We start from the raw sequence: 16,752 nt of genomic DNA on the forward strand, positions 1-16,752 counted from the left end.
AAAACCTGTCAATATTTATTTTCATATTATCGTTTCTATAATATTATTATATTTGTATTATTAATTACAAAAACATTACTAAAAAGTGTTCATTCATATATAATTATTATTATAAAAAAACTTTAAAATATGTATTTATATTATGATAAAAAAAACCTGTGAATATTTATTTGCATATTATCCTTCCTATAATATTATTATATATGTATTATTAATTACAAAAACATCATTAAAAAGTGTTCATTCATATAAAATTATTTTTATATAAAAATTTTAAAATATGTATTTATATTATGATCAAAAACATTTATATATATTTATTTGTATATTATCCTTCCTATAATATTATTATATATGTATTATTCATAACAAAAACATTATTAAAAAGTGTTCATTCATATATAATTATAATTATAAAAAAACTTTAAACTATGTATTTATATTATATCAAAAAAACCTGTCAATATTTATTTTCATATTATCGTTTCTATAATATTATTATATTTGTATTATTAATTACAAAAACATTACTAAAAAGTGTTCATTCATATATAATTATTATTGTAAAAAAAATTTTAAATATGTATTTATATTATGATAAAAAAAAACTGTGAATATTTATTTGCATATTATCCTTCCTATAATATTATTATATATGTATTATTAATTACAAAAACATCATTAAAAAGTGTTCATTCATATTTAATTATTATTATAAAAATATTATAAAATATGTATTTATATTATGATCAAAAACATTTATATATATTTATTTGTATATTATCCTTCCTATAATATTATTATATATGTATTATTAATAACAAAAACATTATTCAAAAGTATTCATTCATATAAAATTATTATTATAAAAATATTATAAAATATGTATTTATATTATGATCAAAAACATTTATATATATTTATTTGTATATTATCCTTCCTATAATATTATTATATATGTATTATTAATAGCAAAAACATCATTAAAAAGTGTTCATTCATATATAATTATTTTTATATAAAAATTTTAAAATATGTATTTATATTATGATAAAAAAAAACCTGTCAATATTTAATTGCATATTATCCTTACTATAATATTAATATATATGTATTATTATTATTAAAAACATTATTAAAAAGTGTTCATTCATATATAATTATAATTATAAAAATATTATAAAATATGTATTTATATTATGATCAAAAACATTTATATATATTTATTTGTATATTATCCTTCCTATAATATTATTATATATGTATTATTAATAACAAAAACATTATTAAAAAGTGTTCATTCATATATAATTATTATTATAAAAATATTATAAAATATGTATTTATATTATGATCAAAAACATTTATATATATTTATTTGTATATTATCCTTCCTATAATATTATTATATATGTATTATTCATAACAAAAACATTATTAAAAAGTGTTCATTCATATATTATTATTATTATAAAAATATTATAAAATATGTATTTATATTATGATCAAAAACATTTATATATATTTATTTGTATATTATCCTTCCTATAATATTATTATATATGTATTATTCATAACAAAAACATTATTAAAAGTGTTCATTCATATATAATTATAATTATAAAAAAACTTTAAACTATGTATTTATATTATGATCAAAAAAACCTGTGAATATTTATTTGCATATTATCCTTCCTATAATATTATTATATATGTATTATTAATAACAAAAACATTATTAAAAAGTGTTCATTCATATATAATTATTATTATAAAAATATTATAAAATATGTATTTATATTGTGATCAAAAACATTTATATATATTTATTTGTATATTATCCTTCCTATAATATTATTATATATGTATTATTAATAACAAAAACATTATTCAAAAGTGTTCATTCATATATAATTATTATTATAAAAATATTATAAAATATGTATTTATATTATGATCAAAAACATGTATATATATTTATTTGTATATTATCCTTCCTATAATATTATTATATATGTATTATTAATAACAAAAACATCATTAAAAAGTGTTCATTCATATATAATTATTTTTATATAAAAATTATAAAATATGTATTTATATTATGATAAAAAAAAACCTGTCAATATTTAATTGCATATTATCCTTACTATAATATTAATATATATGTATTATTATTATTAAAAACATTATTAAAAAGTGTTCATTCATATATAATTATAATTATAAAAATATTATAAAATATGTATTTATATTATGATCAAAAACATGTTTATATATTTATTTGTATATTATCCTTCCTATAATATTATTATATATGTATTATTCATAACAAAAACATTATTAAAAAGTGTTCATTCATATATAATTATAATTATAAAAAAACTTTAAAATATGTATTTATATTATGATCAAAAAAACCTGTCAATATTTATTTTCATATTATCGTTTCTATAACATTATTATATTTGTATTATTAATTACAAAAACATTACTAAAAAGTGTTCATTCATATATAATTATTATTATAAAAAACTTTAAAATATGTATTTATATTATGATAAAAAAAACCTGTGAATATTTATTTGCATATTATCCTTCCTATAATATTATTATATATGTATTATTAATTACAAAAACATCATTAAAAATTGTTCATTCATATATAATTATTTTTATATAAAAATTTTAAAATATGTATTTATAATATGATAAAAAAACCTGTCAATATTTAATTGCATATTATCCTTACTACAATATTAATATATATGTATTATTATTATTAAAATCATTATTAAAAAGTGTTCATCATATATAATTATAATTATAAAAATATTATAAAATATGTATTTATATTATGATCAAAAACATTTATATATATTTATTTGTATATTATCCTTCCTATAATTTTATTATATATGTATTATTAATAACAAAAACATTATTAAAAAGTGTTCATTCATATATAATTATTATTATAAAAATATTATAAAATATGTATTTATATTATAATCAAAAACATTTATATATATTTATTTGTATATAATCCTTCATATAATATTATTATATATGTATTATTCATATCTAAAACATTATTAAAAAGTGTTCATTCATATATAATTATAATTATAAAAAAACTTTAAACTATGTATTTATATTATGATCAAAAAAACCTGTCAATATTTATTTGCATATTATCGTTTCTATAATATTATTATATTTGTATTATTAATTACAAAAACATTACTAAAAAGTGTTCATTCATATATAATTATTATTATAAAAAAACTTTAAAATATGTATTTATATTATGATAAAAAAACCTGTGAATATTTATTTGCATATTATCCTTCCTATAATATTATTATATATGTATTATTAATAACAAAAACATTATTAAAAAGTGTTCATTCATATATAATTATTATTATAAAAATATTATAAAATATGTATTTATATTATGATCAAAAACATTTTTATATATTTATTTGTATATTATCCTTCCTATAATATTATTATATATGTATTATTAATAACAAAAACATTATTAAAAAGTGTTCATTCATATATTATTATTATTATAAAATTATTATAAAATATGTATTTATATTATGATCAAAAACATTTATATATATTTATTTGTATATTATCCTTCCTATAATATTATTATATATGTATTATTCATAACAAAAACATGATTAAAAAGTGTTCATTCATATATAATTATAATTATAAAAAAACTTTAAACTATGTATTTATATTATGATCAAAAAAACCTGTCAATATTTATTTGCATATTATCGTTTCTATAATATTATTATATTTGTATTATTAATTACAAAAACATTACTAAAAAGTGTTCATTCATATATAATTATTATTATAAAAAAACTTTAAACTATGTATTTATATTATGATCAAAAAAACCTGTCAATATTTATTTGCATATTATCGTTTCTATAATATTATTATATTTGTATTATTAATTACAAAAACATTACTAAAAAGTGTTCATTCATATATAATTATTATTATAAAAAAACTTTAAACTATGTATTTATATTATGATTAAAAAAACCTGTCAATATTTATTTGCATATTATCGTTTCTATAATATTATTATATTTGGATTATTAATTACAAAAACATTACTAAAAAGTGTTCATATATTATTATTATTATAAAAAACTTTAAAATATGTATTTATATTATGATAAAAAAACTTGTGAATATTTATTTGCATATTATCCTTCCTATAATATTGTTATATATGTATTATTAATAACAAAAACATTATTAAAAAGTGTTCATTCATATATAATTATTATTATAAAAATATTATAAAATATGTATTTATATTATGATCAAAAACATTTATATATATTTATTTGTATATTATCCTTCCTATAATATTATTATATATGTATTATTAATAACAAAAACATTATTCAAAAGTGTTCATTCATATATAATTATTATTATAAAAATATTATAAAATATGTATTTATATTATGATCAAAAACATTTATATATATTTATTTGTATATTATCCTTCCTATAATATTATTATATATGTATTATTAATAACAAAAACATCATTAAAAAGTGTTCATTCATATATAATTATTTTTATATAAAAATTATAAAATGTGTATTTATATTATGATAAAAAAAAACCTGTCAATATTTAATTGCATATTATCCTTACTATAATATTAATATATATGTATTATTATTATTAAAAACATTATTAAAAAGTGTTTATTCATATATAATTATAATTATAAAAATATTATAAAATATGTATTTATATTATGATCAAAAACATTTTTATATATTTATTTGTATATTATCCTTCCTATAATATTATTATATATGTATTATTCATAACAAAAACATTATTAAAAAGTGTTCATTCATATATAATTATAATTATAAAAAAACTTTAAACTATGTATTTATATTATGATCAAAAAAACCTGTCAATATTTATTTTCATATTATCGTTTCTATAATATTATTATATTTGTATTATTAATTACAAAAACATTACTAAAAAGTGTTCATTCATATATAATTATTATTATAAAAAACTTTTAAATATGTATTTATATTATGATAAAAAAAACTGTGAATATTTATTTGCATATTATCCTTCCTATAATATTATTATATATGTATTATTAATTACAAAAACATCATTAAAAAGTGTTCATTCATATATAATTATTATTATAAAAATATTATAAAATATGTATTTATATTATGATCAAAAACATTTATATATATTTATTTGTATATTATCCTTCCTATAATATTATTATATATGTATTATTAATAACAAAAACATTATTAAAAAGTGTTCATTCATATATAATTATTATTATAAAAATATTATAAAATATGTATTTATATTATGATCAAAAACATTTATATATATTTATTTGTATATTATCCTTCCTATAATATTATTATATATGTATTATTCATAACAAAAACATTATTAAAAAGTGTTCATTCATATATTATTATTATTATAAAAATATTATAAAATATGTATTTATATTATGATCAAAAACATTTATATATATTTATTTGTATATTATCCTTCCTATAATATTATTATATATGTATTATTCATAACAAAAACATTATTAAAAAGTGTTCATTCATATATAATTATAATTATAAAAAAACTTTAAACTATGTATTTATATTATGATCAAAAAAACCTGTCAATATTTATTTGCATATTATCGTTTCTATAATATTATTATATTTGTATTATTAATTACAAAAACATTACTAAAAAGTGTTCATTCATATATAATTATTATTATAAAAAAACTTTAAACTATGTATTTATATTATGATCAAAAAAACCTGTCAATATTTATTTGCATATTATCGTTTCTATAATATTATTATATTTGTATTATTAATTACAAAAACATTACTAAAAAGTGTTCATTCATATATTATTATTATTATAAAAAACTTTAAAATATGTATTTATATTATGATCAAAAAAACCTGTGAATATTTATTTGCATATTATCCTTCCTATAATATTATTATATATGTATTATTAATAACAAAAACATTATTAAAAAGTGTTCATTCATATATAATTATTATTATAAAAATATTATAAAATATGTATTTATATTATGATCAAAAACATTTATATATATTTATTTGTATATTATCCTTCCTATAATATTATTATATATGTATTATTAATAACAAAAACATTATTCAAAAGTGTTCATTCATATATAATTATTATTATAAAAATATTATAAAATATGTATTTATATTATGATCAAAAACATTTATATATATTTATTTGTATATTATCCTTCCTATAATATTATTATATATGTATTATTAATAACAAAAACATCATTAAAAAGTGTTCATTCATATATAATTATTTTTATATAAAAATTATAAAATATGTATTTATATTATGATAAAAAAAACCTGTCAATATTTAATTGCATATTATCCTTACTATAATATTATTATATATGTATTATTCATAACAAAAACATTATTAAAAAGTGTTCATTCATATATAATTATAATTATAAAAAAACTTTAAACTATGTATTTATATTATGATCAAAAAAACCTGTCAATATTTATTTTCATATTATCGTTTCTATAATATTATTATATTTGTATTATTAATTACAAAAACATTACTAAAAAGTGTTCATTCATATATAATTATTATTATAAAAAACTTTTAAATATGTATTTATATTATGATAAAAAAAACTGTGAATATTTATTTGCATATTATCCTTCCTATAATATTATTAAATATGTATTATTAATTACAAAAACATCATTAAAAAGTGTTCATTCATATATAATTATTATTATAAAAATATTATAAAATATGTATTTATATTATGATCAAAAACATTTATATATATTTATTTGTATATTATCCTTCCTATAATATTATTATATATGTATTATTAATAACAAAAACATTATTAAAAAGTGTTCATTCATATATAATTATTATTATAAAAATATTATAAAATATGTATTTATATTATGATCAAAAACATTTATATATATTTATTTGTATATTATCCTTCCTATAATATTATTATATATGTATTATTCATAACAAAAACATTATTAAAAAGTGTTCATTCATATATTATTATTATTATAAAAATATTATAAAATATGTATTTATATTATGATCAAAAACATTTATATATATTTATTTGTATATTATCCTTCCTATAATATTATTATATATGTATTATTCATAACAAAAACATTATTAAAAAGTGTTCATTCATATATAATTATAATTATAAAAAAACTTTAAACTATGTATTTATATTATGATCAAAAAAACCTGTCAATATTTATTTGCATATTATCGTTTCTATAATATTATTATATTTGTATTATTAATTACAAAAACATTACTAAAAAGTGTTCATTCATATATAATTATTATTATAAAAAAACTTTAAACTATGTATTTATATTATGATCAAAAAAACCTGTCAATATTTATTTGCATATTATCGTTTCTATAATATTATTATATTTGTATTATTAATTACAAAAACATTACTAAAAAGTGTTCATTCATATATTATTATTATTATAAAAAACTTTAAAATATGTATTTATATTATGATCAAAAAAACCTGTGAATATTTATTTGCATATTATCCTTCCTATAATATTATTATATATGTATTATTAATAACAAAAACATTATTAAAAAGTGTTCATTCATATATAATTATTATTATAAAAATATTATAAAATATGTATTTATATTATGATCAAAAACATTTATATATATTTATTTGTATATTATCCTTCCTATAATATTATTATATATGTATTATTAATAACAAAAACATTATTCAAAAGTGTTCATTCATATATAATTATTATTATAAAAATATTATAAAATATGTATTTATATTATGATCAAAAACATTTATATATATTTATTTGTATATTATCCTTCCTATAATATTATTATATATGTATTATTAATAACAAAAACATCATTAAAAAGTGTTCATTCATATATAATTATTTTTATATAAAAATTATAAAATATGTATTTATATTATGATAAAAAAAACCTGTCAATATTTAATTGCATATTATCCTTACTATAATATTATTATATATGTATTATTCATAACAAAAACATTATTAAAAAGTGTTCATTCATATATAATTATAATTATAAAAAAACTTTAAACTATGTATTTATATTATGATCAAAAAAACCTGTCAATATTTATTTTCATATTATCGTTTCTATAATATTATTATATTTGTATTATTAATTACAAAAACATTACTAAAAAGTGTTCATTCATATATAATTATTATTATAAAAAACTTTAAAATATGTATTTATATTATGATAAAAAAAACCTGTGAATATTTATTTGCATATTATCCTTCCTATAATATTATTATATATGTATTATTAATTACAAAAACATCATTAAAAAGTGTTCATTCATATAAAATTATTTTTATATAAAAATTTTAAAATATGTATTTATATTATGATAAAAAAAACCTGTCAATATTTAATTGCATATTATCCTTACTATAATTTTAATATATATGTATTATTATTATTAAAAACATTATTAAAAAGTGTTCATTCATATATAATTATAATTATAAAAATATTATAAAATATGTATTTATATTATGATCAAAAACATTTATATATTTATTTGTATATTATCCTTCCTATAATATTATTATATATGTATTATTCATAACAAAAACATTATTAAAAAGTGTTCATTCATATATTATTATTATTATAAAAATATAATAAAATATGTATTTATATTATGATCAAAAACATTTATATATATTTATTTGTATATTATCCTTCCTATAATATTATTATATATGTATTATTCATAACAAAAACATTATTAAAAAGTGTTCATTCATATATAATTATAATTATAAAAAAACTTTAAACTATGTATTTATATTATGATCAAAAAAACCTGTCAATATTTATTTGCATATTATCGTTTCTATAATATTATTATATTTGTATTATTAATTACAAAAACATTACTAAAAAGTGTTCATTCATATATAATTATTATTATAAAAAAACTTTAAACTATGTATTTATATTATGATCAAAAAAACCTGTGAATATTTATTTGCATATTATCCTTCCTATAATATTATTATATATGTATTATTAATAACAAAAACATTATTAAAAAGTGTTCATTCATATATAATTATTATTATAAAAATATTATAAAATATGTATTTATATTATGATCAAAAACATTTATATATATTTATTTGTATATTATCCTTCCTATAATATTATTATATATGTATTATTAATAACAAAAACATTATTCAAAAGTGTTCATTCATATATAATTATTATTATAAAAATATTATAAAATATGTATTTATATTATGATCAAAAACATGTATATATATTTATTTGTATATTATCCTTCCTATAATATTATTATATATGTATTATTAATAACAAAAACATCATTAAAAAGTGTTCATTCATATATAATTATTTTTATATAAAAATTATAAAATATGTATTTATATTATGATAAAAAAAACCTGTCAATATTTAATTGCATATTATCCTTACTATAATATTAATATATATGTATTATTATTATTAAAAACATTATTAAAAAGTGTTCATTCATATATAATTATAATTATAAAAATATTATAAAATATGTATTTATATTATGATCAAAAACATGTTTATATATTTATTTGTATATTATCCTTCCTATAATATTATTATATATGTATTATTCATAACAAAAACATTATTAAAAAGTGTTCATTCATATATAATTATAATTATAAAAAAACTTTAAACTATGTATTTATATTATGATCAAAAAAACCTGTCAATATTTATTTTCATATTATCGTTTCTATAACATTATTATATTTGTATTATTAATTACAAAAACATTACCAAAAAGTGTTCATTCATATAATATAATTATTATTATAAAAAACTTTAAAATATGTATTTATATTATGATAAAAAAAACCTGTGAATATTTATTTGCATATTATCCTTCCTATAATATTATTATATATGTATTATTAATTACAAAAACATCATTAAAAATTGTTCATTCATATATAATTATTTTTATATAAAAATTTTAAAATATGTATTTATAATATGATAAAAAAAACCTGTCAATATTTAATTGCATATTATCCTTACTATAATATTAATATATATGTATTATTATCATTAAAATCATTATTAAAAAGTGTTCATCATATATAATTATAATTATAAAAATATTATAAAATATGTATTTATATTATGATCAAAAACATTTATATATATTTATTTGTATATTATCCTTCCTATAATTTTATTATATATGTATTATTAATAACAAAAACATTATTAAAAAGTGTTCATTCATATATAATTATTATTATAAAAATATTATAAAATATGTATTTATATTATAATCAAAAACATTTATATATATTTATTTGTATATAATCCTTCATATAATATTATTATATATGTATTATTCATTTCAAAAACATTATTAAAATGTGTTCATTCATATATAATTATAATTATAAAAAAACTTTAAACTATGTATTTATATTATGATCAAAAAAACCTGTCAATATTTATTTGCATATTATCGTTTCTATAATATTATTATATTTGTATTATTAATTACAAAAACATTACTAAAAAGTGTTCATTCATATATAATTATTATTATAAAAAAACTTTAAACTATGTATTTATATTATGATCAAAAAAACCTGTCAATATTTATTTTCATATTATCGTTTCTATAATATTATTATATTTGTATTATTAATTACAAAAACATTACTAAAAAGTGTTCATTCATATATAATTATTATTATAAAAAACTTTGAAATATGTATTTATATTATGATAAAAAAAACCTGTGAATATTTATTTGCATATTATCCTTCCTATAATATTATTATATATGTATTATTAATTACAAAAACATCATTAAAAAGTGTTCATTTATATAAAATTATTTTTATATAAAAATTTTAAAATATGTATTTATATTATGATAAAAAAAACCTGTCAATATTTAATTGCATATTATCCTTACTATAATTTTAATATATATGTATTATTATTATTAAAAACATTATTAAAAAGTGTTCATTCATATATAATTATAATTATAAAAATATTATAAAATATGTATTTATATTATGATCAAAAACATTTATATATTTATTTGTATATTATCCTTCCTATAATATTATTATATATGTATTATTCATAACAAAAACATTATTAAAAAGTGTTCATTCATATATTATTATTATTATAAAAATATTATAAAATATGTATTTATATTATGATCAAAAACATTTATATATATTTATTTGTATATTATCCTTCCTATAATATTATTATATATGTATTATTCATAACAAAAACATTATTAAAAAGTGTTCATTCATATATAATTATAATTATAAAAAAACTTTAAACTATGTATTTATATTATGATCAAAAAAACCTGTCAATATTTATTTGCATATTATCGTTTCTATAATATTATTATATTTGTATTATTAATTACAAAAACATTACTAAAAAGTGTTCATTCATATATAATTATTATTATAAAAAAACTTTAAACTATGTATTTATATTATGATCAAAAAAACCTGTGAATATTTATTTGCATATTATCCTTCCTATAATATTATTATATATGTATTATTAATAACAAAAACATTATTAAAAAGTGTTCATTCATATATAATTATTATTATAAAAATATTATAAAATATGTATTTATATTATGATCAAAAACATTTATATATATTTATTTGTATATTATCCTTCCTATAATATTATTATATATGTATTATTAATAACAAAAACATTATTCAAAAGTGTTCATTCATATATAATTATTATTATAAAAATATTATAAAATATGTATTTATATTATGATCAAAAACATGTATATATATTTATTTGCATATTATCGTTTCTATAATATTATTATATTTGTATTATTAATTACAAAAACATTACTAAAAAGTGTTCATTCATATATAATTATTTTTATATAAAAATTATAAAATATGTATTTATATTATGATAAAAAAAACCTGTCAATATTTAATTGCATATTATCCTTACTATAATATTAATATATATGTATTATTATTATTAAAAACATTATTAAAAAGTGTTCATTCATATATAATTATAATTATAAAAATATTATAAAATATGTATTTATATTATGATCAAAAACATGTTTATATATTTATTTGTATATTATCCTTCCTATAATATTATTATATATGTATTATTCATAACAAAAACATTACTAAAAAGTGTTCATATATTATTATTATTATAAAAAACTTTAAAATATGTATTTATATTATGATAAAAAAACTTGTGAATATTTATTTGCATATTATCCTTCCTATAATATTGTTATATATGTATTATTAATAACAAAAACATTATTAAAAAGTGTTCATTCATATATAATTATTATTATAAAATATTATAAAATATGTATTTATATTATGATCAAAAAAACCTGTCAATATTTATTTGCATATTATCGTTTCTATAATATTATTATATTTGTATTATTAATTACAAAAACATTACTAAAAAGTGTTCATTCATATATTATTATTATTATAAAAAACTTTAAAATATGTATTTATATTATGATAAAAAAACCTGTGAATATTTATTTGAATATTATCCTTTCTATAATATTATTATATATGTATTATTAATAACAAAAACATTATTAAAAAGTGTTCATTCATATATAATTATTATTATAAAAATATTATAAAATATGTATTTATATTATGATCAAAAACATTTTTATATATTTATTTGTATATTATCCTTCCTATAATATTATTATATATGTATTATTAATAACAAAAACATTATTAAAAAGTGTTCATTCATATATTATTATTATTATAAAATTATTATAAAATATGTATTTATATTATGATCAAAAACATTTATATATATTTATTTGTATATTATCCTTCCTATAATATTATTATATATGTATTATTCATAACAAAAACATGATTAAAAAGTGTTCATTCGTATATAATTATAATTATAAAAAAACTTTAAACTATGTATTTATATTATGATCAAAAAAACCTGTCAATATTTATTTGCATATTATCGTTTCTATAATATTATTATATTTGTATTATTAATTACAAAAACATTACTAAAAAGTGTTCATTCATATATAATTATTATTATAAAAAAACTTTAAACTATGTATTTATATTATGATCAAAAAAACCTGTCAATATTTATTTGCATATTATCGTTTCTATAATATTATTATATTTGTATTATTAATTACAAAAACATTACTAAAAAGTGTTCATTCATATATAATTATTATTATAAAAAAACTTTAAACTATGTATTTATATTATGATTAAAAAAACCTGTCAATATTTATTTGCATATTATCGTTTCTATAATATTATTATATTTGGATTATTAATTACAAAAACATTACTAAAAAGTGTTCATATATTATTATTATTATAAAAAACTTTAAAATATGTATTTATATTATGATAAAAAAACTTGTGAATATTTATTTGCATATTATCCTTCCTATAATATTGTTATATATGTATTATTAATAACAAAAACATTATTAAAAAGTGTTCATTCATATATAATTATTATTATAAAAATATTTTAAAATATGTATTTATATTATGATCAAAAACATTTATATATATTTATTTGTATATTATCCTTCCTATAATATTATTATATATGTATTATTAATAACAAAAACATTATTCAAAAGTGTTCATTCATATATAATTATTATTATAAAAATATTATAAAATATGTATTTATATTATGATCAAAAACATTTATATATATTTATTTGTATATTATCCTTCCTATAATATTATTATATATGTATTATTAATAACAAAAACATCATTAAAAAGTGTTCATTCATATATAATTATTTTTATATAAAAATTATAAAATGTGTATTTATATTATGATAAAAAAAAACCTGTCAATATTTAATTGCATATTATCCTTACTATAATATTAATATATATGTATTATTATTATTAAAAACATTATTAAAAAGTGTTTATTCATATATAATTATAATTATAAAAATATTATAAAATATGTATTTATATTATGATCAAAAACATTTTTATATATTTATTTGTATATTATCCTTCCTATAATATTATTATATATGTATTATTCATAACAAAAACATTATTAAAAAGTGTTCATTCATATATAATTATAATTATAAAAAAACTTTAAACTATGTATTTATATTATGATCAAAAAAACCTGTCAATATTTATTTTCATATTATCGTTTCTATAATATTATTATATTTGTATTATTAATTACAAAAACATTACTAAAAAGTGTTCATTCATATATAATTATTATTATAAAAAACTTTTAAATATGTATTTATATTATGATAAAAAAAAACTGTGAATATTTATTTGCATATTATCCTTCCTATAATATTATTATATATGTATTATTAATTACAAAAACATCATTAAAAAGTGTTCATTCATATATAATTATTATTATAAAAATATTATAAAATATGTATTTATATTATGATCAAAAACATTTATATATATTTATTTGTATATTATCCTTCCTATAATATTATTATATATGTATTATTAATAACAAAAACATTATTAAAAAGTGTTCATTCATATATAATTATTATTATAAAAATATTATAAAATATGTATTTATATTATGATCAAAAACATTTATATATATTTATTTGTATATTATCCTTCCTATAATATTATTATATATGTATTATTCATAACAAAAACATTATTAAAAAGTGTTCATTCATATATTATTATTATTATAAAAATATTATAAAATATGTATTTATATTATGATCAAAAACATTTATATATATTTATTTGTATATTATCCTTCCTATAATATTATTATATATGTATTATTCATAACAAAAACATTATTAAAAAGTGTTCATTCATATATAATTATAATTATAAAAAAACTTTAAACTATGTATTTATATTATGATCAAAAAAACCTGTCAATATTTATTTGCATATTATCGTTTCTATAATATTATTATATTTGTATTATTAATTACAAAAACATTACTAAAAAGTGTTCATTCATATATAATTATTATTATAAAAAAACTTTAAACTATGTATTTATATTATGATCAAAAAAACCTGTCAATATTTATTTGCATATTATCGTTTCTATAATATTATTATATTTGTATTATTAATTACAAAAACATTACTAAAAAGTGTTCATTCATATATTATTATTATTATAAAAAACTTTAAAATATGTATTTATATTATGATAAAAAAAAACTGTGAATATTTATTTGCATATTATCCTTCCTATAATATTATTATATATGTATTATTAATAACAAAAACATTATTAAAAAGTGTTCATTCATATATAATTATTATTATAAAATATTATAAAATATGTATTTATATTATGATCAAAAACATTTATATATATTTATTTGTATATTATCCTTCCTATAATATTATTATATATGTATTATTAATAACAAAAACATTATTCAAAAGTGTTCATTCATATATAATTATTATTATAAAAATATTATAAAATATGTATTTATATTATGATCAAAAACATTTATATATATTTATTTGTATATTATCCTTCCTATAATATTATTATATATGTATTATTAATAACAAAAACATTATTAAAAAGTGTTCATTCATATATAATTATTATTATAAAAATATTATAAAATATGTATTTATATTATGATCAAAAACATTTATATATATTTATTTGTATATTATCCTTCCTATAATATTATTATATATGTATTATTCATAACAAAAACATTATTAAAAAGTGTTCATTCATATATTATTATTATTATAAAAATATTATAAAATATGTATTTATATTATGATCAAAAACATTTATATATATTTATTTGTATATTATCCTTCCTATAATATTATTATATATGTATTATTCATAACAAAAACATTATTAAAAAGTGTTCATTCATATATAATTATAATTATAAAAAAACTTTAAACTATGTATTTATATTATGATCAAAAAAACCTGTCAATATTTATTTGCATATTATCGTTTCTATAATATTATTATATTTGTATTATTAATTACAAAAACATTACTAAAAAGTGTTCATTCATATATAATTATTATTATAAAAAAACTTTAAACTATGTATTTATATTATGATCAAAAAAACCTGTCAATATTTATTTGCATATTATCGTTTCTATAATATTATTATATTTGTATTATTAATTACAAAAACATTACTAAAAAGTGTTCATTCATATATTATTATTATTATAAAAAACTTTAAAATATGTATTTATATTATGATAAAAAAAAACTGTGAATATTTATTTGCATATTATCCTTCCTATAATATTATTATATATGTATTATTAATAACAAAAACATTATTAAAAAGTGTTCATTCATATATAATTATTATTATAAAATATTATAAAATATGTATTTATATTATGATCAAAAACATTTATATATATTTATTTGTATATTAT

The sequence above is a fragment of the Macrosteles quadrilineatus genome, unplaced genomic scaffold (genome assembly GCF_028750875.1).
Source record: "Macrosteles quadrilineatus isolate MER2022 unplaced genomic scaffold, UCM_ALF_1.0 Scaffold_106__1_contigs__length_352081, whole genome shotgun sequence".
NCBI classification, from domain to species: Eukaryota; Metazoa; Arthropoda; class Insecta; order Hemiptera; family Cicadellidae; genus Macrosteles; species Macrosteles quadrilineatus.